The sequence below is a fragment of the Sus scrofa genome, chromosome 15 (assembly GCF_000003025.6).
Source record: "Sus scrofa isolate TJ Tabasco breed Duroc chromosome 15, Sscrofa11.1, whole genome shotgun sequence".
NCBI lineage: Eukaryota > Metazoa > Chordata > Mammalia > Artiodactyla > Suidae > Sus > Sus scrofa.
The window spans coordinates 40,013,606-40,041,536 of NC_010457.5; the positions used below are offsets into that span (position 1 = coordinate 40,013,606).

The following is a 27,931-nucleotide window of genomic DNA, read 5'->3' on the forward strand; positions in this document are numbered from 1 at the left end:
CTCCATGTGTGTCAATGAATGACTATGAAAGCACCACTAGTATTAATTTGGGGTTTACAAATTTCTATGTCAGTGAATTCGCAGATACTGAATCCGTAAATAATGAAAATTGACTCTACCGGCTTCATGTGGAAATTGACTAAACAGAGATTGTGTTTTCAGCGGAAGTCATAGAGTTCATACACGGCGTGTTCAAATGTATATTCTCACCTCAAGGGTCAAGAATTCAACCTAGGGTGAATTCTTTTATACCAAGTTCTTTATGTATGCTTCACATGTTAATTCATTTTAGCCTGACCCCAATCATGGGTTGGAGCAAGAATATCACATCCCAGTGAACTAGATAGTTTGTGTATAGGTAAGGACTCAAAATTTGCCACCCAAGCAGCCACCATGAAGGTGAACTTAAGAGCAATGTGGGGCAGTGGGATGAACAGGAAATGTGTGTCTGGGCAGGTGGGAGGCTCCAGTGTGTATTAGGAGTAGCACCTATTAGCCAAGTCATGCATATTTTTCATACTTTCAACCTAAGAACTGTGACTCCATGGAATCAAAAGTGACAAAAATGTGACCTTCCCTTGTAGAAGAATCACATGGTCTGAGCTTCTAGGATAGGATTGCCTCCAAGAAGTCTATGATATATTAGGTAAGTCTCAGCTTCTGAGAACAAGTTGATTTTTTTTTAATAGGTTTGGTTTTTGTCCCTTATTTTCATGTTTTCTTCCACTTTCTCAGGCACTCCATGTGGTGGGTGTGACATCCTTTCTGATCATGTGGAGGTGGGTGAAATATGAGGTATTTCATATACATGGAATGAAATGAGTGTGAAACTTTTAATTATATCTTGGCTACAATTTTCCCATAAAGTTTTAAGAGTAGGCCTGGCCTTACACCCTTTACCCAGCATTCAAGGAAAACTAAATAATGAAATAATATTACCAATCCTCTTAAGGACAACTCAAAATAGAATATTATATATATATATCAACTAGATACAGTCCAGTAGTGGAGAATATTTCACCTAGAAACTCACTTTTTAAACTACTCTATTATACACTGGCTTTTGACCTCTGATGTATAATAGTTTCACATCTTCAACTCCCACTCAGATCACACTCTTTCATTATGAGCTATTTCATCTTCACACCATCACTGTTTCCCTTAGAGTCATTATACTCCTGACATAATTTTATCAGGTGAGCTATTGTAAATCACCTAATTCCATTAACAAACCTATGAAAAAAAAAGGGGGTGAGGAGGGCAGTTCTGTTAATTAACAAGTTGCTTTTCCACCACAAAAATAATGGAACTACTTTGAAAGCAAATTTAAATTAACATCTCTAAGTAGGTTAGCTGTAAAACGCTTAGATGCTAAGAGGAAAAGAGTGAAATAGTGGAAAAAAATAAGGAATGAATATCTTTTCAAAGGAAGTTTCTATATGTGTCTGTAATTCATAGTGAAGTACTTCCAGTGTCTTAAAATACTTCACCCCGCACAGCCCACCAGAGGTAAGGTCTTAAAAGAGAAAAAGAGGTACATTTTTTAAAAAGCATTATGAAAATCCAAACAGCCATCCTGGTGCCATGCTTTGCTGAACTCTGAAACTGGGCCTGATTTCATCCTTTAGTCACCTGGATTTTTTTTCCCCATCTTTTTTCTACCCTGCGTTTTGTATGACACTTCATTTCCTCTCCTATTCTCCATTCAATGTAGAAAGTTTCAAAAAAGAAATCTTAGAGTTCCTCTCATGGCTCAGCAGGTTAAGGACCTACATCTCTGTGAAGATGCAGGTTCCATCTCAGGCCTCACTCAGTGGTTAAGTATCTGGCCTTGCCACAAGCTGCAGTATAGATCACTGATGTGGCTCAGATCCACTGTTGTGGTGGTTGTGGCATAGGCCTCAGCTGCAGCTCTGATTCAACCCCTGGACCGGGAAATTCCGTATTCCACAGGTACAGTCATAAGAAGAAATCTTACAATTAGTGGTTAACAATATTAATGCCTCCTAGTTTCTAACGTCCTATCTATTCCTCTTCATTCAATTAATTTGAGACTTTGATTTCAGGGTTTCTGCTCCTCTTACTTTTTCCCCCCAATTATTCATAAAATGTCTGCTTTACTAACTGTGAAAAAAATAACACAGCTAGCATTCACTAGTAAATATTTAAGGATTGCCTTAAATATATAGACACGCATGATGAGATTAAAAGGGCAGGTACCTGGTGCTAGTACAGGAGACATACTTCAGAGAAACATTCAAAGAAGAGTCTGATTACAACAGGCAAGTGCTGCGAAGAAAGAAACCAGGTTGTTTTGTACAAACACATAAAGAGGTACCAGTTATAAAATAAGTTAAAGGGATGTAATATATAGCACAGGGAATGTAGTCAATATTTTGTAACTTTGTACAGTGTGTAATCTATATCAAACTGCTATGTTGTATACCTGAATCTAATACATTATTGCATGTCAGCTCTACTTCAATCAATTTTTAAAAAAAAATCACAGTGAAAACCCTTGGATCAGAAATGGTTTTCCTTAGGAAGTAATACTTGAGATCTCAATACAGTGGATGTGGGAGGCTGCATATCCTAAAGGAAGCCTATGAGAAGACCTCCCACAAAAGGAATGAATGAGAAAGTATGAGGAAGTGATGGATAACCAGAAGGCTCAAGGGAGTCTAAAGGAAGGTGGGGCTGATGGAGTTATGAAACAGGATATCACACACTCTACGAGTCCTGGTGCCATCCTGGTGCAAAGCCAAGCCATGGAGCGTCACACTGTGAGTGGATGGAAGGGCTGAATGGCAGGACCATATTTGCCTTTTGAAAAGTCTATCTTCATAAAAATCACTAGATTAAAAAAAAATAACACAAAATATAAGAATTACAAATTTTAGGATGGAAGAATGGTTTTAATATTTGGTATGTCATAATGGACACATTTCTTTTTTTTAATACTCATTTGACTTTTAAATGGAACACTATTTTCCTTTTAGAAAGGTACTGTTCAGTTCCCGTTGTGGCGCAGTGGTTAACGAATCCGACTAGGAACCATGAGGTTGCGGGTTCAGTCCCTGCCCTTGCTCAGTGGGTTAATGATCCGGCGTTGCCGTGAGCTGTGGTGTAGGTTGCAGACGCGGCTCGGATCCCACGTTGCTGTGGCTCTGGCGTAGGCCGGTGGCTACAGCTCCGACTGGACCCCTAGCCTGGGAACCTCCATATGCCGCGGGAGTGGCCCAAGAAATAGCAACAACAACAACAACAACAAAAAGACAAAAGACAAAAGACAAAAAAAAAAAAAAAAAAAAAAAAAAGAAAGGTACTGTTCAGTAAGTTTATGTATCGTTCAAATAACTTAAGCAGATTATGAATGGTGTATATAGGGTAAATCATAATTATCTGATATAAAAGAATTTTTTTAATTAAAATTATTCCTTTATCATAGATCATGTAACAATGTCCCAAGAGGTGTGTGAGTAACAAGTTTGGACATCACCATCTTAGTGTACCAGGCAGTTTCCTTTATATGTGAAGATAGGACCATGTACTTTGCTTCTATTCTTTCTTCATTTAGCTGACCTCCTATATTGGCTTGATTATTCTTTCTATGATATTTCCTCAAGCTGTTTTTCAAGTCGCTAATAGCTCCTTATACATTTTCCCACTCAGAAATTCTTAATTGTATTTTGTGCCTTTCCTTTGAAATGCCTGTATATTGTATTCAAATGACTTACCTTTTTGAGTACCATACAGATTAGGGCTCAAACACTGGTGCATATATTTTGAAAAATAATTTTAGGAAAGTAACCTTCTTGATAGGAAAATAAACAGTATGACACCTTCTCTGTAAATTCATATTTGGGTTTGTGATCCTTGGTATAGTCACACAGTCAAGTATTAGCACATACTTGGCTGTCTCTGGAACAACCCCTATCTTTTTTACCCTCCACAAGTAAAAAGCTATAGACAGGTTTTATCCCTTTCCTGTTCTTGCCATGGTCATCTTTCATTCATTTATTTTAACCATAGACTCAGTACTATAGTCTGTTATTCATTTGTTAGATTAATAATAAATTTATTAATAATTGATAATTAAACAACTAGTCCTGTGCAATGTGCTTGTGTTACAGAAGAGAAAAAAAAAAATATATGGCTCCTGCATACAGAGACATCTCTGTGCTGTAGGGGAGAATTGTATTTAAACAATTGATCACTACAGTGTGATAAATCCTTTAGGACAGTTGGGTCCAAAATACCACTGGAGTGGGGAAATACTGTATTTAGGAGACTATGAATTATAGAATGAATTTAATTTTGCCAGGTTAGACAGGGCACTACCAACCTTTATATATTCTAGAAATAACCTGATAGGATCAAAGTTTTATGAAACAAATAATGGTTCACAGCAGTTAATTATAATTTTTAGCACACCATTGTGCTTCAACACCCCCTTTCATCCCTGTATTTCCTAAAAATACCCCATGGCTTCCACTTTCCTGCAGTGAATCATTCCTGAAGCCCCAGAACTCTGTGCCTTATCACTGGGACAGATTATGTTCATTAATGACAAATGCAAGGATGTTTTTTGAAACTGTGTCACATCACTTAGAGCCTGATTAGATGTCCTTATCAAAAGATGTGCCGATAAGACAGCTGTGCTCTTTTGTTTTACTAAACCTAGCAAGTATTTTATTTGCAATAAAGAAACTGAAGGACCATCAAAGTTGTGTGGAACCATCTGCTTCCTAAATTAGTTTCATACAGGGGATTTAATCCTCAGTAATTCCCATCTACTTATGATCCTGTAAATGCACTGTGTTTTTAAGCCTATAGTTAACTCTACACATCTAGTTCTAATCTATCACCTCATATCAAGTGTGTAGGCACCGTTTTCTAAATGGTGAAGATGTGGTAATAACACAAGACTTACACATGATAATGAGTCATATCATAGGGCTCAGTCTGCCTGAAAAGCACTAAGAACTCTCTGTGCCTGCTAAGAAGCATAGGAGGAAATGTGACTTACCATCCAGTTTCTAAAAGCACAACTTAAAAATTTAATGTAGTAAAGAGCAGGTGGAGTTTCTCTTATCAGCCCAACTTGATTTCATTAACATCTCAATTGAGATTGAGTCACATTTTAATGTGGTTCAATTTTCCTCTTTCTCTTGGACTGTAGGAAAACCAATTAACTGGGTTTTAACTCACCCATGTATTTCTAGAGGCATCTTTCACCTATTTTTCACACATGTGATTTATGAGCAAAGTTGAATTATGCATGTGTTAAACCCAGATATGTTTTAAGATATTAAACAAGGTTAAATTAATTTTAACAGGAGGCAATAAATTGAGAATAGACACTCCCTTACCTTCCTCCCATCAATGTCTACATTTATTCAGGTCTATAGCATATTTTCTTATATGATCCATAGTCTATCAGTTGATTAGTAAATTGTCTGGCTTTCACCCCTGTCTCTCCTAAGGCTGAAACACTTTAAGGGTCGACATATTTTAATGTGTTCTGACCCAAACAACCAGCAGAGTTTCCAGTTCGCTAACACAATTACATTTTGCAGGACTTTGTCTAAATAGACCACCAAAAAAGAAAATTTGTAGTGTACAATGAAACCTATCTTAAGTTTCTGAGAACAAAAAAACCACACTGCTTTATACAGTGGAAAAAAGATCAAATCTGCTCTAGTCAGTATTTGTGATGTTTGTAACATTTTTAATCCTTTATAGTATTCTCTAACACATTTCCTTTAACATGTGAATGTCTATAAAGTGGATCTTTTGATTTAGAAACATTCATTTGTCATCCTATGGGATTTTTCTTTTGCCATCCTCTATATTCTACATATAATTACATAACACACAAAGCAACATGTACACAAATGAATGTGTTTGAAATCTAATAAAGTATCCTTCAAAGTACTAATAAATATCAAATATAACTTAGTAATGTTCATTATAAGTCCTTTGAAAATATGAAGTACCTCACAGTAAGTCCTAGGGCCCATATTTTAAAACTTAGTTATTGTGAATGTCCATTGATTTGTTCCATTCACTCAAGCACTATCTGTGAACTATGCTTCAGGCAGTGGAGTTGTAACTAAGACCAGATCAGACATGGTTCCCTCCCATTTCAGGAAGTTAAAATTAGACTTTAGAGCAGAAGATGGACAATAAACAACAAATATCTAAGTATAAATTATGGTAGGTATTGTGAATAAATAATCTGTCACCATCTGGAGATTATATATATTATACCTTTTAAAGTATAGTTGATTTACAATGTTGTGGAAATGGAAGTAATTTGAGTGCATAGGTCTGGTAAGAGTCTCAGGGTGGACAATTGTGGGCTTGGAGCTCTGTTCTGATGCTAGGGGCTTGCATTTCAGTGCTGAGAGAGGAAGTAAGCCACCCCCCAGTGTGGGCCATAAGAAGCCTTTTGACAGAGAGTCACCCTTCTACAGAAACACTCTACTGTACTTTGTGAAATTAATCACCATTTCTGTTTAAAATAACGCTAAAACAATTTCATTATATGGGCAATGCCGTGTTCATTTAAAACATCTTCACCACATTCAAAATGCTTTGATATTATTTTGTTCATTTATTTTGATAACTCTATATGATTTCTTCACCTAAGTAGAGACATAAAATTAACTCATTTTTCACACATTTAGGAGAGTAAAGAAGACCAGCAATAGCTGGTATAAAATAGTGTGTTTCAAATAGTATGTAAAATATATACTTTGATTTTAAAATACTACATCAGACCTAGGACTACCTCTCCTTCTTTGGCTTTTTGGTTCAGAAAACAGTATTATTGTGCATAAGGCTGGTAAATGTCACATTACATTTAAATATAGAGTGATAAAAATAAATAGGCACTGATTAGATAAAATGTACTGAATCTATACTAAATAGATACCACTGGCAAAGAACTCTTCTCACATGACTACCACTGATTCTCAGAGGCTTACATATTAAGCATATGATTTAGGGAATTCATATGGTCAATTCTGAACAAGTTTAGACACTCTTTCTACAATGTTTCTCTCAGGGTAATTCTAATTAACAGATGAACAAGGAAATGTGCTCCTGGTCTCATTTTCTAAGATCAGCATTTTATTTAAAATGTATTATTCATGGTATAATAAATGCACCCTCTAAGTTAGTGTAATCTTATTAGTAATGCATAAAAACGTAGTGGACATTGACTCGAGAGACACTTGGAATGCATTTAATAGCCCAGAGTTAAGCAGTTAGAGACAAGCTTAAAAAGCATTTGATCCAATGCACTCGTATTTCTTTTTTCATCTAATTTGAATACACATAAAGCTTTTCTAAATTAATTTACCCCAACTTGTACTTCCTTTTTTTCTTTTTTTGCTTTTTAGGGCTGCACCTGAAGCATATGGAAGTTCCCAGGCTACGGGTCTAATCAGAGCTACAGCTACCAGCCTACTCCACGGCCAGAGCAACGCAGGGCCCGAGCCACATCTGTGAATTACACCACAGCTCACTGGCAATGCCAGATCCTTAACCCACTGAGTGAGGCCAGGGATCGAACCCACATCCTCATGGATACTAGTTGGGCTCATAACCGCCGAGCCACAATGGGAACTTCCCAACTTGTACTTCTTGGGGAGGAATTTGTAAGACAAAATTTAAAGTACTGAACTCACTTGGAAATAAACATGAAAGACCAGGAGTCTTAAATTCCTCTGTTTGTAATCAAATTGCAACCCAAGACACAAGAGCAGCTCTGTCTGGGCTACTGCTTCACATCGCAGCCATGGAGAAAGGTGTCAAATGACCTAATGACTCCACTTTTCATTTCTGGGAGGAAGTCTAAACTTCAAGAGAATGGTCCCTTTTCCTTCCGGATGCTCACGCTGAGACTAAAAATGGGTGAAAAGACATGAAATGTGTAGTATGCAGGTACATAAAACTTCTCGAGACGAATTTTTGTAGTTCTGAGTTAAATGTGGAAAACCACATTTTAAAGCCTAGCCAGCTCCAAATTCAGTATCCGTAATAAGTTATCTTAGTACTCTAATGGTACTTAGACCCATTGCTATTAAAATTATACTAGCTTGGAGTTCCCATTGTGGCTCAGTGCATTAAGAACCCAACACAGTGTCTGTGAGGATTAGGGTTCAATCCCTGGCCTTGCTCAGCCGGTTAAGCATCTGGCATTGCCTCAAGCTGCAGCATAGGTAGAAGATGCAGCTTGGATCCCATGATGCTGTAGCTCCAATTTGATCCTTAGCCTGGAACTTGCATATGCCACAGGTGTGGTCATGAAAAGAAAAAAAAAAATGTACTAGCTCATTGCTGTAAGAATTTTATAAATAATGTTTATGGTAGAATGGAAATGCATTTAAATTATAAAGATAAAAATGGAGACAAGAGGAATTCCTGCTCAGGTGCCTCTGGTTAAGGATCTGGTGGTGTCTCTTCAGTGGCTTGGGTTGTGGCTGAGGTGTAGTGGGTTTAGGACCCAGTGTTGTCACAGCTGGGGCATAGATCACAGCAGAGGCTGGGATTCCATCCCTGGCCAGAGAAATTCTGTATGCTTTGGGTGTGGCCATTAAAAAAAATGGAAACTAGAATAAAAATTCCATCTGATTTTAGAAACATGTTGTGAAGCTTTTCCTCAAATGTGATCTATCTTTTGATTCTGACTGCTTCAGGTGCAAAATTGAGTATAAAAACATTCATAAATAGAATGTCCCACTTCCAGAACTGCTTAAATGAATGATTATTTCCCTTGGACTTTTTCTCATTCTTGGAAATTTTCTTTAATTGCTGAAAGAGGGAAGGGAAAGAGGATGGAGAATAGAAGAAATGGAGAAGCAGTAGTAGCAGCGGCACTGAAGGACCCCAGGCTGAGAACGACTTTCCCCTTAGAGTTACAGTGCCGTGGGTGTCGACTACTAAATCAGTTTTAGCACAGGGTAGTGGTTAATTAACATAATTGATATTTTTTTTCCTCAATAGAAAACTGTATTCTCTTTATGTACAATCGTATCATAGGGAGAGTTCAGTTTAGACAATTTGAATAAGATGTTATTATCAATTATGGGCACCTTTGGGTCCATGGACACGATTATCTTTTAATGACTTTGTTCTTTTTCATGTGATTCTTTGGAAATTATATAGACATTGTTTCTCCTGGTGAATTGCAAATTATGTTCTAACAAAATGGTGATAATTGTAATTAAGCAGGGGGAGCCCAGTCAGGTACTCATGTCGTCCTTAATATATTTTGGCAAAGAAAAACTTAAAAAAAACAACACTACCGGGAACAGTGATACAAAATGACAAAAAAAAAAAGTCCCATAAAAATATTTCCTTTTCGATATCCCTTGTTAATATTTTTATGGACATTTTAAGTTGATCGAAGAGATTTTTAATGCAACAAGCTTTGTTATTAAGTCTAGAAAGATAGATGGATACAGACTTTTTTTTTTTTTTGCACAATATCATACATTTCAGTCTTTATCACAGTGGGAACAATAAAATAACAGACCGCAATGCATTAGCATCATAAAGAAAATGTAATAAATGACTTTATAACTGTCGTAAAAGTTGCATGAGCACCAGCAGCTGTACCAGAGATGTTGCTACAGCAGCGCTTTATGACCTAATGGTACTCAGTGGGCTGATAATATTATTTGTGTGTGTGATGCCAGCAGTTTCCAAGGCCTAGATTTCAATTTGATAAATAATTGAAAGCACTTTTAGACTTTTCCATAAAATGTTTAATAAGAGATCAAACCCTCCCTCCCTGTAGTGGAAAATTAAATAGTTTTTACGGTAGTATTTTAGGATGAAATTCTAACTACTGTGGCAAAGTGGTGTTTTTAAACATAGCACTTGAGAATAAAGAATGCTTCAAAGAGATTGTATAGTCTTGAATTTGATGAACAGGTTGTTTTTGTTTGTTTTTCAGACTTAAGTTTTCCTTCTTTTAAGTTTCTGGCTCTCAGATTTTGAAGACTGCTTGAACTATCATAATTTATTGAAATAAATATGGAGAGGATGGCATGGTCATGGAGCAATTTCAATATGAGTCTATAATGCAAAGTACTGCAATGAGTTGAAATCCCGAAAATGACAGGCAGGATAATCCTGGATTGAGAATGTTCAGTTCACCACAGATTCTTTGTGCTGTTAAAGAAAAAAGTGAGAATGATTTTCTCATCCCATTCACAGAACAGATGAGATGTGAAATGAGTGCTCTCTGAGTGGATGAAAATTTCATAGCATGCACAATCTGGGTAACTGAGATTTATTTAAACAGAGAAAACAAAATATATTTTTTCCCTTAGGAGAAATTTTAATGGTAATTTTTCCTATCACATAGGACTTCTTTTTTTTTCTGTTTTAAGAGGAATGAACACAAACTTCTGCTCATTTGTTAATGTCTTCCCTCTTCCTTTTATTTGGCTGTTCAAAGCCTAAAGGGAATTAATGTATATACTACACAAATTGAAGTGAAGTTACTAATCAATTATCACAAGCATTGGCTGTCAATTACTCCATATGGCACATGTTCTCTTAGTTAATCAAACAGACAGCATTAGTAGGCTCTCTTCTTCATGTGATATGAAAAGATAAAAACTATATGAAATAGTGGAATCCCTCTAAGATAAACATGACTAAAACTGTCTCTTGAGAATGATTTAACAAAAACAAGAAAAAAACTGAACTAATGTAATAAAGAGAAAAACATTTCAGATAATGGTTAGACTGCATCTGCTTAATGTCCCCTCCTCAACTGGGGGACAACAACAAGTGTCAGGTACTGATCCAGGTACAAATTTACACCTTACTGAGCAAAGTTAGTCTCAAGTAGAAAACTCTTCATCTTTTTTTCACTTCAAGTTTATAATAGCTTATTTGCTCTGATGATATCATATACTCTGGGAAACAGAGCTGTTCCCATTTGCCATCAGGATGAAAAATGTAAATGACAGATAAGTATTTCAATCTTAAAATGCCTTAATAAAATGAGCAAGAAGAAGACAGCATGAAATGGTCCTACCATCTTTATCAGATAATGGAAGAGCATGACTCCAGGTTTGAATGTTAACTCTGCCACTCAGTAACCATGATTATTTTTTAGGGTCACACCTGTGGCATATGGAAGTTCTCAGGCTAGGGGCTCAGTCGGAGCTGTAGCTGCCAGTCACAGCAACACAGGATCTGAGCCATATCTGTGACTCACACCACAGCTCACAGCAACAAGAAATACTTAACCCACTGAGCTAGGCTGTGGAATCAAACCCTCATCCTCATGGATACTAGATTTATTGCCACTGCACCACAACGGGAAACCCATTGAGTTTTTAAAAAAACAGTTCAATTGATACTTAAAATGTATTCAACTATGACACTGAAATGATGAAATGTATTTAACCATGACACTGACGCTATTGAGTTGACAGCACGTAGCTTAGGAAAGAGGAGATGTTATTCTTTCATGAATGTTGCTTGCTTTTCTCTCTTCCTTTGCCTTTGTCTAATAGCTCAAAATGATTCAAGATCCCAGAAGGTATAAGATGATGTTTCCACTGGCACTCAATTTTTTAACATCTGTTTTGCCCAAATTTGTCCATCTCTATTTTATTAACTTTAGAATCATTAGTTACACCATCCCCAATTTTCTCTTATACAGAGATGACAAGAGAATTGTTAGAAGAAAAGATCTATAATTCCTTCAAAATTATCTGGGTCAGGGGAGTCTGCATAATCTCTCCTGATGAAATCTGCTGTTGCACTGATTCTTACTCAAACACATCTGTGTCAAGGCTTGAGGGGGCTGATAAATCAATGTGTTTCTTCACCACCATGTTTAGAAACCATGGAGAAATGGAAATGGAGCCAGATATATGGAAAAAATCTTACCTTTATTGCTCGCTAATGTTAGGTTGGAGAATAGCTTGGGTGAATGGCAATGATGTGCTGTCTGATAGGTAACATCATAATAGGATAGATTATCCTAACTTGTCAGAGGTTGTGCTGCATGCACCCAAGATTTTCCTGAGATGGCAGATCCCATGGCTACAAAACTTCAATCAAGAGAGAGATAAGAATCAGGATCCACTCCCAAAACAGAGTCAAGGGAACAGACTGAAGCACATATGCTCCTCTGGACCTTCCTCTAAATTCACCAAATGAATCCCTCTTCCTTCCATGGAGAGGAGTAAAAGGGGAGATATTCAAATGGACCTTCATCTACCTTCCAGAGATGGATTAAGTTCTTTTAATATTATTGTTTTCTTTGACATCCTTTGTCTTATAAAGCATGATCAGCTATGTGCTCTTCTCATGAGCAGAGGTGGCAGGCATGTAACTGTAGCCCTAATCCCACATTCTTGAGGCTGCTCCTTTCTTCCATGGTCTTCCTGATTAATTGGGTGTGCAGTGTTGATTTTGTTAAAAGGTCCTGAAGTGTGGTAAAATGGCTTACAATGATCTCAAAGGCCACTCTGTACTTAAGGTTGAAAATTCATTGCACGTGTTGTTTCCTACCTAAATTTTGTCTGGATACATAATCCAATATGCTCATCACTTTTGCAATGATATGCAATTATAAGTTCAAGCTTTGCACATTAAAGTTGAAAGACTATGGAAATTAACATCCAGAAGCAACTTTTGACCTAGAATAAACTCTCCTTCCAAATTCCTATGTCATGCTCTGCTTAGGCTTACCCTGAAGGTCATTCCATGTATGGCTGGGCTAGCATCCTCCTGCAGCTGAACCTACACTTGGAATCTCAGGGGAATGCATGTAGTTCTTTAGAATTCAGAAGCTTAGGTCAAATATCATTTCATCCTCAATTTTTAAGGAGGACAAAGAGTTCATAGAACATGAAGGGTAAACCTACCAATTCCTAATGATAAAATTGCCAAAAAAATGTGTTACCCCTAATAAAATGAGGTACCCAAACCCTGTGGCTTGGAATTATTGAAGGCCACAGCATAGACTGTTACTGAGGAAGGGATGGTAGAAAGAAAAGCCTTCTTGGCTAGAAGGCTGGTCAGTCTGTACCATATGCTCAGAGAACTGAGAACTCAAAAAATTCTTCATTGAATGTTTACTTTTAATGCCATACACTTACTGTATCTGAAATAAAACCCATCCATTGTGTACTGTCTCATCTCTCAGAGAATGGCCTTTGAAATATTGCTGTCCTCTTGCAAAGTTTATAAACTTGAAATATTGGCCACCCAAACCTGGAACTTATTTCTGGTCCTCCTCTCTCTCATGGAACACATTTAAGTCTCACAATTTCCATTTTCTCTTTGAGCCCTTCATTTCTGGACCCCAGGGCCATGATAGCTTAATGCTTCTTGGTGTGGAAATATTGGGTTCTTGAAAATCTAACTTCTTGAGAAATTTGTCTCCTTGTCCTTGCATTCATGTCAATGATCAGATTATCACCAGTAGACTCAATGCTGTCCGTGATTTTTGTGAAACTAAACCACCCTGGCCATACATTAATGGGATGATATTCCTGCATAGTTTTATCTGATGTTCCTTATTGCTTCTTTCTTTAGTGTCATTAATCTGCTTCTGAACTTTGTCCAATAACTTTGTGGCTTGTTATGGGGTTGATGGGACTTCCGGACTTGAGTGCTGCCCTTCCTTTTCCTTCTTTTTCTGGCATAGTAATATACTTTACAGTACTACATTTTGTGGGGATTCCTATGCTCACTGACCTCAAAATCAGTTGACCTTTGGGCCTGCAAAACCATTCACTGTTGAAACAACTCTTTCATCTATTCATTCTTGAGGTATATAACTTGTACATTTATAACTCAGTCCTCATTATACATGGTTCTATATCTTCAGGTTCAACCAACCATAGATCATGGATCATATACTTTAATGTTGACTGTTGAGAAAGATATGGCATAAGTGTACACTCACAGTTTAAATTTTTAATGTTCAAGGATCAGCCGTATAATTTCCATCACCCCAGGAAATCCACTATGCCCTTTCTGGTCAATCTTCCATCCTCAGAATGAACTAGTGGTACTAATTTAAATCACCAAGCAATAACTTTGCCTATTCCTAAACTTCAAATAAAAGGAGTCATGGCAAATGCATATTCTTCCATGTCTACCCTACTTTGTTCAATGTAATACTTGTGAGTTTCAGCTGTTACTTTCTCTCTTCCTTCCATTCCTTTCTATTCTTTTTTCCCCTGAGCACTGTTCTCTCAGATTTGCTCTGTTTCAATATGTATATTTGATTTTTAAAAGATTTTCACCATAATTCTGATGAAATTTTTTTCCAACACTGGTTTGCTGTGTTTTTAAAATAAAAATGGTGGTTGAATTTTATCATATATTTTCTCTTATCTATTTAAATTATTATATGGTTTTCCTCCATGTAATGTGGTATATTCTTTGAGTGATAAACAATCATTTTCATGATGTACATGTTGCATATATTTTTGGATTTGATTTAATATTTTAGGGATTTTGTTTTCTTGTGAATATTGTTTTTTTTTAATTATAATCTTGTTGGATTCTGATATGAGATTTAAACTGTTATCATAAAATGAGTTAGAGGTATTTTCTACTTTTCAAGAAGTTTTTATCAAACTTGTGTGCTTTCTTCACTAAATGTTTGCTAACATTGAATAGTAAAGCTATTTGGATATGTAATTTTGCTCTTTAGAAGTTATTTTTATCTTTAGTAAATATAGGATGATTAAGATTTTGTATTTCTTGGGAGTTCCCATTGTGGTTCAGTGCTAACAAATCTCACTGGTATCTATGAGGAGGTGGGTTCAATCCCTGGCCTTGCTCAGTGGGTTAAGGATCTGGTGTTGCCATGAGCTGTGGTGTAGGTTGAAGATGTGGCTCCGATCTGATGTTGCCGTGGAGTAGGATGGCATCTGCAGGTCCAGTTTTGGTAATATGTACCGTCCTTTGACTTTGTTCTTTTTATCAAATTGTTGAATTTACTGGCAAAAAATTTGCTTGTAGCATTCACATATTGTTTTCATTTACATAAAGTTTGAATTGATATATTTTCTTGCATTCCAAGTACTGGTAATTTGTGTTTTCTCTGTATTGTTCATTCTTTTAAGTATTCATCAGTTTTAATACATTTATCAATTTTATTTTTTAGGGAATAAAATTTTGCTGTCATTTTGTTTTTATTTATTTTATAAGAGAATAGTAAGAAGTTAAGTATGATTTTTTTGTCTTGTTTTGTTATTTTCCAAGAGAGGACAATTCTTTTTCTCTGTATACCATCTGGTATTTACAGTGAATATTGTGGATCTCAGTTGTGTCTTAAATTTAGTTCACCTGTGATGAGCTCGTCATTCACTTGCCTAAGGCTTCAGCTCTATAAAATTGGTATTTAAACTGGGGTGGGTTGGCTACTGTTTCCAATATTTTTGGTTCACTTTTGGATTTTATTTTGATAAGGTTGCCCTGATCCAACCATTGTAGGACTGTTGATGATATTTCTCTCTACCTAATATTTCTTTTTGCTGCGGCTTTCTTGTCATCTCAGCCCTTGGGTGTATGTGTGTGTCTGGTTGGGCTGTCTTACCTTTGTGTTTCTACCCTTCCAGATTCCAATTCATCCTGCTATCCCATAGTGTCTTCTAAGACTTGGTTGATTTCATATTATTGCTGTTATCTGTGTCCACAACAGACATGCGTACACACACTCACAGGTTGAAAAACTTCCCTGGTTCTCTGCTTACCAATGAGAGGATTTTTCCCTCTGGATTTCAGTGCATCGAGGCTTATTTTTATCTGCTGCCTTTTCCTAGCCACATTAAAAAGAATGAGTTTTATTTCCTCTGGGGTTTACTTTTTACTACGGGACTGGGATATCAATATCTATCTATCTATATCCTAAATAGAACTAGATAACTCCTATTTCTTTTTATTTGACCACAATTTTCGATGAATATATAGATTGGGTCTTTGAAATATTAACCCGTGGGCAGAAATTACAGAATAAATTGAAAGCTACTTTAAGACCATGTGTAAGATGGAGACTAAAGGTCATCGCCTGTAAATTCAGTTCCTCCTTTAGTATTGCTGTGTATCAGCCCTGAAGGAAATTCTGAACATCACTTAAAAATAATGGTAGTAGTTCTGTACAATCTAGAATGGTCTATTTTTTCTTAATGTGAACAGTATAAACTAGTACTTTACTATTTCTCTCTAGCATTAGTGGAAATGCAATAGCTACTGCTTAGTAAGGCTTTCCTATTTATCACTTTTAAAATTGCATATGTGGCTTAACATGTCTCAAAGCAGCCTAGGAGGGTATTTCATATTATCATCAACATTCCTATTTTAAAGACAAAAAAAAAAAAAAAAAAAACCCTAACATACGGAAGTCTTATTCATTGGCCCAAGGTCACAGGTCAAAGTGACAGAACTGGAATTTGAACTCAGACATCTTTTCCCAGACCTTGCTATGAAAATAGCTCTACTCTACAGTCTCTCCAGAATCTACCCACCTAACTGAAAACACATTGAAATAAGCCGGCATGGTCATGATCTGCTACTCAAGGAGAGTCTGTAGAGGAACTAAAATGTTTTTCCTTTTCATTGTAGTCTTTCTAAAGCTTTACTTTAAAACCAGCATTGCTTCTGTTGTCAAGGGCCACCTGCTGTTACGTGGCACACCTTTCATCTCTGTTTCTGTGGAAGAGCCATACACATGGGAAAACACAGGCTTTTACCTTGGAGAAGGTGGACACATGCTGCAAGGACTCTATTCAAATGTCCAATGCTAAAGCCTGCTTGACCAATCCTGGGCCCACTAAAAGACACCCTGTAGGCTATTTTGATCCAAAATTTAACTCTTTATCTAATATGGAAGCATCCTATCCTATGCATAATGTGTGGGCTTGATAGCCACATTTACTACCTACACTTGGATCAACTAAGAAATGGGCAAAATCCAACAAATCACCATGTTGCAGATTAGGTTGGGGGGAAAGATGATTCTTCTGTGTTGAGAATTGATGGCTTTTCTAGTCCTTAACCCAGGCAATGCAGGGAGTTGCCCATTTCATCTCTAGAAAGCATGGACTCTGTCTGCAAAGCCTGAACTTGGAGAGCATGCACTAAATAGCAGTGTATTCGGAGTGGGTTGATGCCCGAACAGGACCAACCCAGATAGAGGACCCAAGTCCTTCCTCCTCTCATGAGAAAAGAAAAACTCATGAGGCAGGAGGAATGAATGTGTTTTTCCAGTGGAAACGCCTCCACCCCATACCAATAAAAGTGAGCGATAAATATAAGTCACAGTAAACCTGATGATGTCTGCTTGACATTTGGCCTGCCTGCTTTTGTAAGAAGCTTTCTTTAGGAAAATGAAGATATATGCATTTTTTCCCACCAGTATAATACAAATACATACTTATACCTGTCTGCTGTAAGATAAACATAATACTTGTGAATTATGTCTTATTTAAGAATTTCAGGAGAGTTTTTTTTTGAAAATCCTTTAAGATGCTCAAATCTTTTTTTTTTTTTTAATTCTTATCTAGCCTCAAAATTCAATCTCCAGAAACCACTAAGGGCCAAGTTTCATGGTGATTACGTAGACGTCCTAATTGGAACACTTAGAATATTCTCTCAGGATGCAGGATCCCTCATGGTCCTATCTCCTCCCCCAATTATTTTCACTTAGGAAAGGATTAAAAACTCATATGAGGTTTAATGGCAAATGCCATCTTAAAGTGTTAATCATCTTAGGTTTATTTGAATTTTGAGAGTAATGAATCATAGAAAATGGCATTAATTTTGAATGTATAGGCTCAACCAGAGAATGAGGAGGATGAGGTTTGCTTGATCTCATTTAAATCCGTCATCTTTGCTGCCCTCTCATAGCTTTTCCTTTGCTACCAAGTAATACCAATTTAAGGAAAGCCATGGAAACATCATCCCTCTTAACTTGAGGTTCAAAGTTTAAGTATTATAAAATTTCTAATGCAGTGTTACTAGGGTCACTTATTAGCAGATTAGATTATTAGTTAAATCATGTATTAAATTTCAAGAGATCACATGTGTGGAGGCACTAATGTAATGTGTAGCAAATCACGTTAATATTTCCAAGATAAAGCTCACAATGTAAATCCCTAAAACCCAAATGCCTGCACCACATTGTACATTTTCTCTTTTTATAAATGATCACTAGGAGAGCTGTCTGGATGGAAAAGTGTTCTGTTGCTCTTACTGTTTTAAATACTAGTAAGAAGTTTGTAGTAGGATTGTATGATTCCTTTGTAACTATCCATCAATACTTTCCTGCCAGAGTGTAGCTAAAATATTTTTTGGGACATCAAGATTTGTGATTTCTCTTGAAGGAAAAGAGTATGTATAATTTGGCTTTTTCTTTAATCATGTCCAAAAATTAGATGTACATTTATTGCTTAAACATTCCAAAAGCTTTAGTGTGTAAGTATATCTACCTTGAGTGTGTTCGTAGGTCCATTATGTGGACTTTGTACTATTTTACATAGGACACATGAATTATTTTAATCTACATACTGTGCTTCGCCTTTCTGAAAGACAATGTGCTCAAAAGAGAAAATAATGAAACAAAAAGTACAAAAATTTAATTTATGAAAATTCTGTATTTATAAAATTTCTAATAACTCGTGAGTTGTTACTAGATAATGAACTTAGTGACAGGCATTGAGAATCAGTTCATTTTCTCACTACTAAATCTTGAGACTGTCAACTTTAAATGAATCTCTCTTAGAGATGATTAAATGTAGCCCTTCAAAATGATTCCCTTTCTCTGTATTAAAACTCTATCTGTATCTATAAACATGCAATAAATTTAGTTTAAAAAGAAATACTACAGCTTCCCTCTGACACTCAACCCCTCCCCCCTCAACTTATTTCAAAATTAAAAGAAAACCTTATTCTGTATCTCAAATGACTCTCTTCTTTCTGTGGAACTGGTGATATGTTTGCATTTAGATTTTTGAATCATCTTTGTCATTGACTTTTTTTTTTTTAAGAGATACTCAAGGCAAATTCAGATGATGACTGTTTTAATTTCAACAATCATCTGGCCTTTTCAAGGCCTTCAGTGTTCACTTTGACATTTCTTCAAATCTGCATAGAAGTGGGCAGACAATTCTTTCCTTTCTGAGCTTCTAAATAAACCAACAGAGGCTTTGTCCAGTAGTCAAGCCTATGCTCAGTCCTTGCCCTCCAGCACCTGCAGCTTTTATAGCATCGTTTCCATAGCTTTGTTTCTTAGAAACCTGAACTAAAATAAAGATTTAAAATGTTTATAGGTGATTAAATTGAATGTAATGAGCTAAAAAAATAAGCATATTGGATCCTGTATTTCCTTGACCTGATTTAAGTTGAGGTCCACCAAACAAAATGTGTAGTTGAAAGATGAGTAAAACCACAAGCATACAAGACATCATCTCTTGTTTTTAATTTAAAGGATTAGGGGTGGTGGAGATGTAGAGAAGTCTTTAGAGTTCTTTCTTTAGATTTGAGACGAAACTTACTTGTTTTTGTTCCTTTATTTAAACTCTCTTGTAACCAACAGTGCTTTGTAAACTATGGTTTGAGAAACATTTTTGCATTATATAGTCAATTACTTTGGAAGAATATTTTAGAAATGAAATACACTGAGATTAAAATAGAGTAGAGTATAATACAATATAGTAGAAAAGCTGAGAATACATAAATATAGAATCAATATTTGGTAAACTTTAATTTCAATGATGTGTGTTTATGCAAACTTATGCATAAATTTTCTTGTGCTGCTAAAATACATTTATGCATACAAAATAGAATCAAAAGAGTAAGGAGGTTACTGATTTAATATATAATGACAATCATATTATATATTCAACCAGGAGTTCCATGTCCAGAGTATACATGATCTATGTAATGTATTAGCAATGTCAGGATTATATAGCTGTAGTATCAGAAATAACCCATTTTGTTTAAGAGATTAATCATGTTCTTAGCTCTAACCTTGAGTTTTAGCCTTAAATAGCTCATATTTAAAAACTAACAAGGCTGCATCTTGAAGTCTTGCTACCTGAATCTTTAGCAGGATACCTGAAGAAAGTGTCAATCTCATGTTGATGCTTCTTTCAGATAATTGATTGGAAATATCCTCTATGCCTAGCACTGTTTTGGGGACTGGGGATATAATTGTGAACAAATCTATTGAGTGTATATTCTACTGGAGAAGAGTGATAATGCATAAATAACAAAGTAAATTTTGATAAATATATATAGTGATATAAAGAACAAAGGTAACATAAATACGATATAGACAAGGTAATAGAGATACTGAAACCCTGGGCAAGTATTTTCCATAGGATGCTCTCTGAATAGTTTCTCTGAAGAGGTGACATTAAGGAAGAAATAAAGCATCAGAAGAAGCATGTGTGCAGAATTCTAGGTAAAAGTGAACTTTGTGTTTATGGGACAGTGAATAAACCAGAGTAGTTAAAATCATGAGACCAAGGATATGTTTGTTACAGTACCCAGGGCAAGCAGAGTTTCCTCTCTCTTGGTAAGTATTTTGAGTATTGTTCTACAAGCAATGGAAATGTTTTGGAGATTATGAGCAGAGTAGTGATGTAGTCTATGTATTTGAAAGATCTTTGTCCATAGGATGGCAGGAGGTAAATCAGAAATGCTAGGGAAGAGTCTATATAAACTGTACAACAGTTAGTTGAAAATGCCTTGGATTAGGATGAGAAATGGTCAGACATAAGCTGTAGAAGTTGGGAGAATTGCTCAGATTTGGCATCTGCATTGCAGGTAGAGCTAATAGAACTATTTGATTTGGCAGGAAAGAAGGAAAGGAAATACTATTTCCTAGACATTTGGCCTGATTAAATGATGGTACGATTTATTAAGAAGGAGAAGAATATAGATTAGGCAGATTTTTTATTTTTTAATTCTATAGTGAAGAACATATAATATTAGAGTCAAGAGTTCTATTTTAAACTTGACAAATTGAAGATGTCTGTTATGTGTCCAGAGATGCTGAGTAGACAGTTTCATACATGAATAGAAATGACTTCAAACTTGGGAGTCAAGATAATATGCATGCAATCATTTGACTCCTTTAAGTTTCAAACTTCTAGTTCTGAATGATTTGTCCAGAATTTTTCTTCTTCTTCTTCTCTCTCTCTCTCTTTTTTTTTTTTTTGCCTTAATTTTAGGGCCACACCTGGGGCATATGGAGGTACCCAGGCTAGGGGTGGAATCAGAGCTGTAGCTGCTGCCCTGCACCGCAGGCATGGCAACACCAGATCTGAGCTGCAAAGCTGCATTTGAGACCTACACCGCAGATCATGGCAACGCCAGATCTTTAACCCACTGAGCAAGGCCAGGGATCAAACCTGTGTCCTCATGGATGCTAGTCAGATTCGTTTCTGCTGAGCCATTATGGAAACTCCCCATCCAGAATTTCTTAAACTATCCTTTCTTCCTAGGATCTTAACCTACAATAAAGACACAATTGTGACTTTTTGATTAAGTCTACCATAATTTCTTATTTTCCCACTCATGCATCAAATATATTTTGAAATATTTTTTTAATTTTTTTTCCTTTTTAGGACCACAGTGGTGGCATATAGAAGTTTGTCAGGCTAGGGATCAAATCTGAGCTGCAGCTGATGGCCTACACCACAGCTATGGCAATGCCAGAAACAGTAAGAATCTGCCACCTATGCTGCAGCTTGCAGCAACACCTAATCCTTAACCTGTTGAGTGAGGCCAGGGATGGATTCTACATCTTCATGCAGACCATGTCGGTAGGTTTCTTAACCTGCTGAGCCATAATGGGAACTCTCTTGAAATGATATTTTAAAATGCGAAACTCAGAGAGAATGAGAATGAGCAAGAGAGAGAAGATGAGGAAGCACTGAGCCTAGGAATAGGGACATTTCGGACATTTAAAAATCCAGAGAGTTTTTTCGTTCTTCTTTTTCTAATTCATTTAGGTGGTGGTTTAATTTGTCAATTTGAAATCTTTCTTCTTTTTTGAGGAAGGCCTGTATTGCTATCAACTTCCCTCTGAGCACTGCTTTTGCAGTGTCCCATGGAGTTTGAGGGGTTGTGTCTTTATTATCATTTGTCTCAAAGTATTTTTTAATTTCCTTCTTGATTTCCTCATTGACCCATTGGTTTTTCAGTAGCATGCTGTTTAGTCTCCATGTAGTCGGTTTTTTCTCATTTCTTTTCCTGTGGTTGATTTCTAGTTTCATGCCATTGTGGTCAGAGAAGATACTTGAAATAATTTCTATACTCTTAAATTTGTTGAGTTTAGCTTTGTGCCCCAATATGTGATCAAGTCTTGAGAATGTTCCATGCGCACTTGGGAAGAATGTGTATTCTGATTTTTTTGGATGTAATGTCCTGAAAATGTCAATTAAGTCTAACTTTTCTATTGTTTCCTTTAGGATCTCTGTTGCTTCATTGATTTTCTGTCTAGAGGATCTGTCCATTGATGTGAGTGGGGAGTTAAAATCTCCTACTATGACTGTATTTCTGTCAATTTCTCCTTTTTATGTCTGTTAATATTTGTTGTGTGTATCCAGGTGCTCCTATATTTGGGGCATATACATTGACGATTGTAAAATCCTCTTCTTGAATGGATCCTTTAACCATTAGATAGTGTCCTTCTTTGTATTTCCTTATGGCCTTTGTTTTAAAGTCTCTTGTGTCTGATATGAGTATTGCAATTCCTGCTTTCCCGTCTTGTCCATTGGCATGAAATGTCTTTTCCCATGCCCTCACTTTCAATCTATATATGTCCTTTGTCCTAAGGTGAATTTCTTGTAGGCAGCAGATTGAAAGTTTTTGCTTTTTTATCCAATCAGCCACTCTGTGTCTTTTGATTGGAGCATTCAGTGCATTGACATTTAAGGTAATAATTGATAGATGTTTATTTATTGCCATTTTAAACCTTGTTTTCCAGTTGATTCTATGATTTTCCATTCTTCCTTTCTTTTTTTTTTTTTTTTTTTTTGTTGGATGGCCTCCATTTATTTTGTGCTTGAGTATTTTTCTTTCCATTTTTTGTGAATGTAATGTTTGGTTTTGAATAGTTAACTGCTGAGCCACAAGGGGAACTCCAGGGGTACTACTCCTGACATGAATGAAATAAGTCTTTGTCACCATAGGTAAAAATTGAGGTCAACTTTTTTAAAATATTTTCTAATGTTTATTTTTTTAATTAAAGTCTAGTTGATTTATAATATTGTGCCAATTTCTGTTGTATAGTGAAGTGTGGTCAACTTTTTTTCTTCTCTCTCTCTCTCTCTTTTTTTTTTTTTTTTTTTTTCTTTCTTTTTTGGCCACCTCAGGGCAAATGAAATTTCCCGGGCCAGGGATCAGATCCAAGCTTCAGCTGCAACCTGTGCTGCTGCTGTGGCAATGCTGGATCCTTAACCCTCTGTGCCAAGTCAGGGATAAAACCCTGTCCCAGCATTCCAGAGATGATGCTGCAGATCCTGTTGCACCACAGTGGGAGTTACAAGGTCAACTTTTTTAAATGGGAGATACTTGAAGGTTGATGGGAATATTATTGCAGAAAAATAGAAAGTTAAAAATATGGGGAAATGTAGGAGCAAAATCTTTGTGTAGGTGTAATTACACAATTGCAGGTTTGGATTTTAGATAGGAACAAGGAAAGTTTATCCAACATTATATTAAGGAAATCAAAGAATGTAAGTGAAGATACATTAAAAATACTTTTAAAAATGAGCAGTTTGGTAAGAGAGGAAAGGGTAATTTTGTTAAGTTTATAAGTAAAGGAGAAGCTGTGAAACAATTGTCTTTGAGAAGAGAGAAAATTGGCTAGGGAAACGTAGCCTAAGTTTACTGAGTAGGGCTGGGGACTCACTTGAAAACTTAAAAGTGGTAGGTTTTTTTTTTCTTATATCTGGATAATCCCCTGGTGTGTGTGTATTATATAATTGTTATTTGCTAAGAGGAGAACTAAATTGTTCTGACATACAAAAAACATGTGGAGTGTGATGGCTATATTAACTAGATGGTGGGACTCATTTCACAATGAATATGTGCATAAAATAAACTATAAAATAGACATGTATATAATTATATGTATGCAATCTATAATATATATATAGCTATATGTCTATAACTATATAGATTATGTATTAATCTTTTATGTTCGATGAACATGTAGGTTGTTTCCATGCCCTGGCCATGTAAATAATGCAGCAATGAACATGCGAATACAGAAATCTCTTTGAGATCTTATTTTTGTTTCCTTAGAATATACAGCAAGAAGTGGAATTCCTGAATCATACGGTAGTTCTCACATAGTTTTTTGAGGAAGTTCCATACTGTTTTCCATAGTGGATGGACCAGTTAACATTGCCAACAGTGGTATACAAGGATTCCTTTTTCTCTCCATCCTGACCAGCAGTTATTATCTTTTTGATAACAGATACGCTAACAGGTATAAGGTGATATATCATTGTGGTATTTATTTGCATTTCCCTGATGGTTAGTGATTCAAGCTCTTTTATGTACCTATTGGTCATTTGTCTTCTCTGGAGAAATGTCTTTTCAGGACCTCTGCCCACTTTTAAAGTTTGGTTCTTTGCTTTTCACTTGGCTGTGTGAGTTCCTTAGATATTTTGGATATTAGTTCCTTATCAGATATGTGGCTTGGAAATATTTTCTACCATTCTGTAAGTTGCCTTTTCATTTTTTTGATGATTTCCTTTGCTGTGCAGAAGCATTTTAGTTTGATGTAGTCTCACTTGTTTTTGCTTTTGTTATCTTTGTGTTTGGTGTTAAGTACAAAAAAATCATGGCCAAAACCAAAGTCAAGGACTTTTAAGCTCTGTTTTCCTGAAGTTTTATGGTTTACTGTCTTAAGTTTAAGTCTTTAATCCATTTTGAGTTGATTTTTGAATATGGTGTGAGTTATAGGTATAGTTTTAATTGTTTTGCATTGGCTGTCCAGTTTTCCCTGCATTATTTATTGGAGATACTGTCTTTTTCCCATTGTATATTCTTTTCCCCTTGTCATAAATGAATTGCTCATATATGCATGGTTTATTTCTGGGTTCTCTATTTTGTTTCATTGATCTAAGTGTTTTTTAATCCCAGTACCATACTGTTTTGGTTAATACAGCTCTGTAATAGTTTGAAATCAAAGTATGCTGTCTTCAGCTTTGTTCTTCTTTCTCAATATTGCCTTGACTATTTGGGGCCTTTGTGAATGGATACAAATTTTAAGATTGCTTGTTTTAATTCTGTGCAAAGTGCCATTGGAATTTTGATAGAGATTACAATGAATCTGTATATTGCATTGTAGAGTAGGGACATTTTAACAATATTTGCCCAAACCATTAGCATTTTTTTATGGCTTAAATTTATTTCCCAACATTGTTTTATGGTTTTCAGATACAGATTTTTTTACTTATTTTGTTAAATTTATTCCACATATTTTTCTGATGTAGTTACAAAGGGAGTTGTTATCTTTATCACACTGAGATTGTGGTTAGTGTTTAGAGACATTACTATTATTTATATATTGATTTTATATCCTGCAACTTTACTGAACTCGTTTATTATAACAGCTTCTTCTCTTTGGTGGAGATTTTGGGATTTATCTATATAGCATCATGTCATCTGCAAATAAAAAATTTTCCCAAGTTCCCAATGTAGCTCAGTGGGCACTGGTGAACAGGAGTGGGGCAGAGGGAGAACACAAAGATGATGACTGTTAGCCTTCCCTCTTTCTAGAGAGGATTGCCGCTGTCCCCTCATCATGTTAAATTATAATCCTGACCCTCAGGCTGTAGCTCTTAAGATATGCAAATAGGTTTTGTACAGGGAAAACCTAGGATTTGGACCTTTCTGCCTGCTGCCTTTCCACTGAGCCTTGTGGGTGTAGCCATAGCAGTTCTGGAGCCTGTTACGAATTTTTTATTGTTGTTGTTTGCTGTTGTCTTACTGGTCTTGTGATCACAAGCCCTGTTGGCTTTCACGCTAGCTATTTGGGACATGATCCCTTAGGTGGAAGTCTTAAAAGTTGGCTGCTGTATGGTGGCACCAAACCCTTCACTCAGGGAGAAGCTGGAAATCATTATCCACCCAATTATATATCCCTCTGCCAGGGATAAAGTTTATGGCACATGTGGTTCAGCTTTTTTGATGTGGGTTTTTCCTGTTCACCCAATGGGTAGGAATTGCTTGGCAAGTTCCTGCATTTATGTCAGGAAGGAAATGTTCCATGTTGGTTGAGGATTTGTGGGTCCACAGGAAGCAGGGTCTTCAGGGGCCTCCTATTTCTACCATCTTGGACTGAAACCTCTCCAATTTGATTTATACCAGAACAGGAAGGAGAGGGACAGAATCAGAGAGGACCTTTTGCTGATGGAAACCATGAGTTAGTTTCCCAGGGCTCTGTGGAAAGAGGTGAGGGCTTGTGGAGGAGTGACTCACTGGGTCAAAGGGAGGCTGGCTACACCATGAGAGCTGTGGGAACCAGAATGGAAGCTTTAGACAAGGCCTTGGACTGATGAATTTCTAAAAGTGACTAAGTTATAAAGGACTATAAATTAGGATAATTTTCTCCAGGGATTTTTGTGCCACAGACCCTTTTGAGAATCTCTGAACTCTTTCAAAATTAAAAAAAAAAAAGAAAAAGCTTACATCTAAAGTGGCTTATAACATACTTCAGCAAGTTTACAAGTGCTTATGAATTCTATTCTCATATTTCTTAGGGCTCAGAGATTCAAGTGTAATGACACCCTTCTTTAAGACTACATCACTAAAACACTGTTTATAGCTTTCTTAACAATTTGGTCTCATTGAATCCCTTTCTCATGTTAGGAGGATTCCATCTTTACATCATTTCAACTAGCAGTGAATGCAACTTTGATTCTTTTTGCATCTTATATGGTCAGACATTTCATCAAACTGTTCACCAATCCTTAGATTTTTCCCTTCCATTTATATCCTGTACAATTCCATTCAAGTCTGGATGAAATATGTCATCCAGTTTCCTTATTACCAGCTGTGGTTTGCCTAACATGGCTAGAAAAAAATAATAAAAACTTCATGATTGAGTTCATATTATAGTTCAGCTATTACTCAACTATCATTTGAATACTCCCTGAGGCTTAGCAAATCTTCATTTCCTCTGCCACATCTAAATACACTAGTTTTTTAAAAGTGTTTCTAGTCTTCTGAATGACATGCATGCTTAAGAAATTATTAGTTATATAGGATAAGATGATAAGGGATGGAGACTTGCTCCCATTGTGTGCACATTCTAAACAGGGGTGCTGTTGGGAGGAAGAGAAACAAGAAAATTCGTCTTTAGAAGAAAGAAGTTGGAATAGTTCCTTTTTTCAAAAAATTATTGAGGGCTCCCTGTATGCCAGATATTGTTCTAGATGCCATGGTGAATAGGATAAATAAAAATTCCTTTTTTGGAGGGGGACTTCCATTCAAGTATTATATAAAGAGGATCAGTATAAATCTCAGCAAAAAGCAACAAGCTGGATACTGATGATACATAACACAAGTCATAGACAATCCGGCAAGAACAGAATGTTCAAGCAGGAGGAAAAGCTCTGCAAAAGCCCAGAGGACAGTTACAAACTTGGTGGATTCTTGGAGTTCTGTTTAGCTAGGTATTATTGAAGGTGTATACAGGACGAGATCAATGGAAAGAAGGCTCAAAAATATAGGGGATTTTATGGGGTAGGGCACAGATTTCAGATTTTATTAAGTCCATGACAATCACACACAAGATCTAAACAGGCTATTAGTGCTATCTGCCTTGAAGTTTTAAAAGATACCTCTGAGTGCTCTAGGTAGAACAGAAGTAATTCCTAGCTATGTGTCTGCACACTTCAAT

At 36.2% G+C, this 27,931-nt stretch overlaps 1 long non-coding RNA gene across 1 annotated transcript; it reads left to right on the forward strand.

The window, feature by feature from the left end:
* LOC110257176 lies at window positions 573-13,010 on the forward strand. Its single transcript, XR_002339440.1, has 3 exons — window positions 573-646; window positions 736-779; window positions 11,699-13,010. It is a non-coding gene; the product is annotated as an uncharacterized LOC110257176 (long non-coding RNA).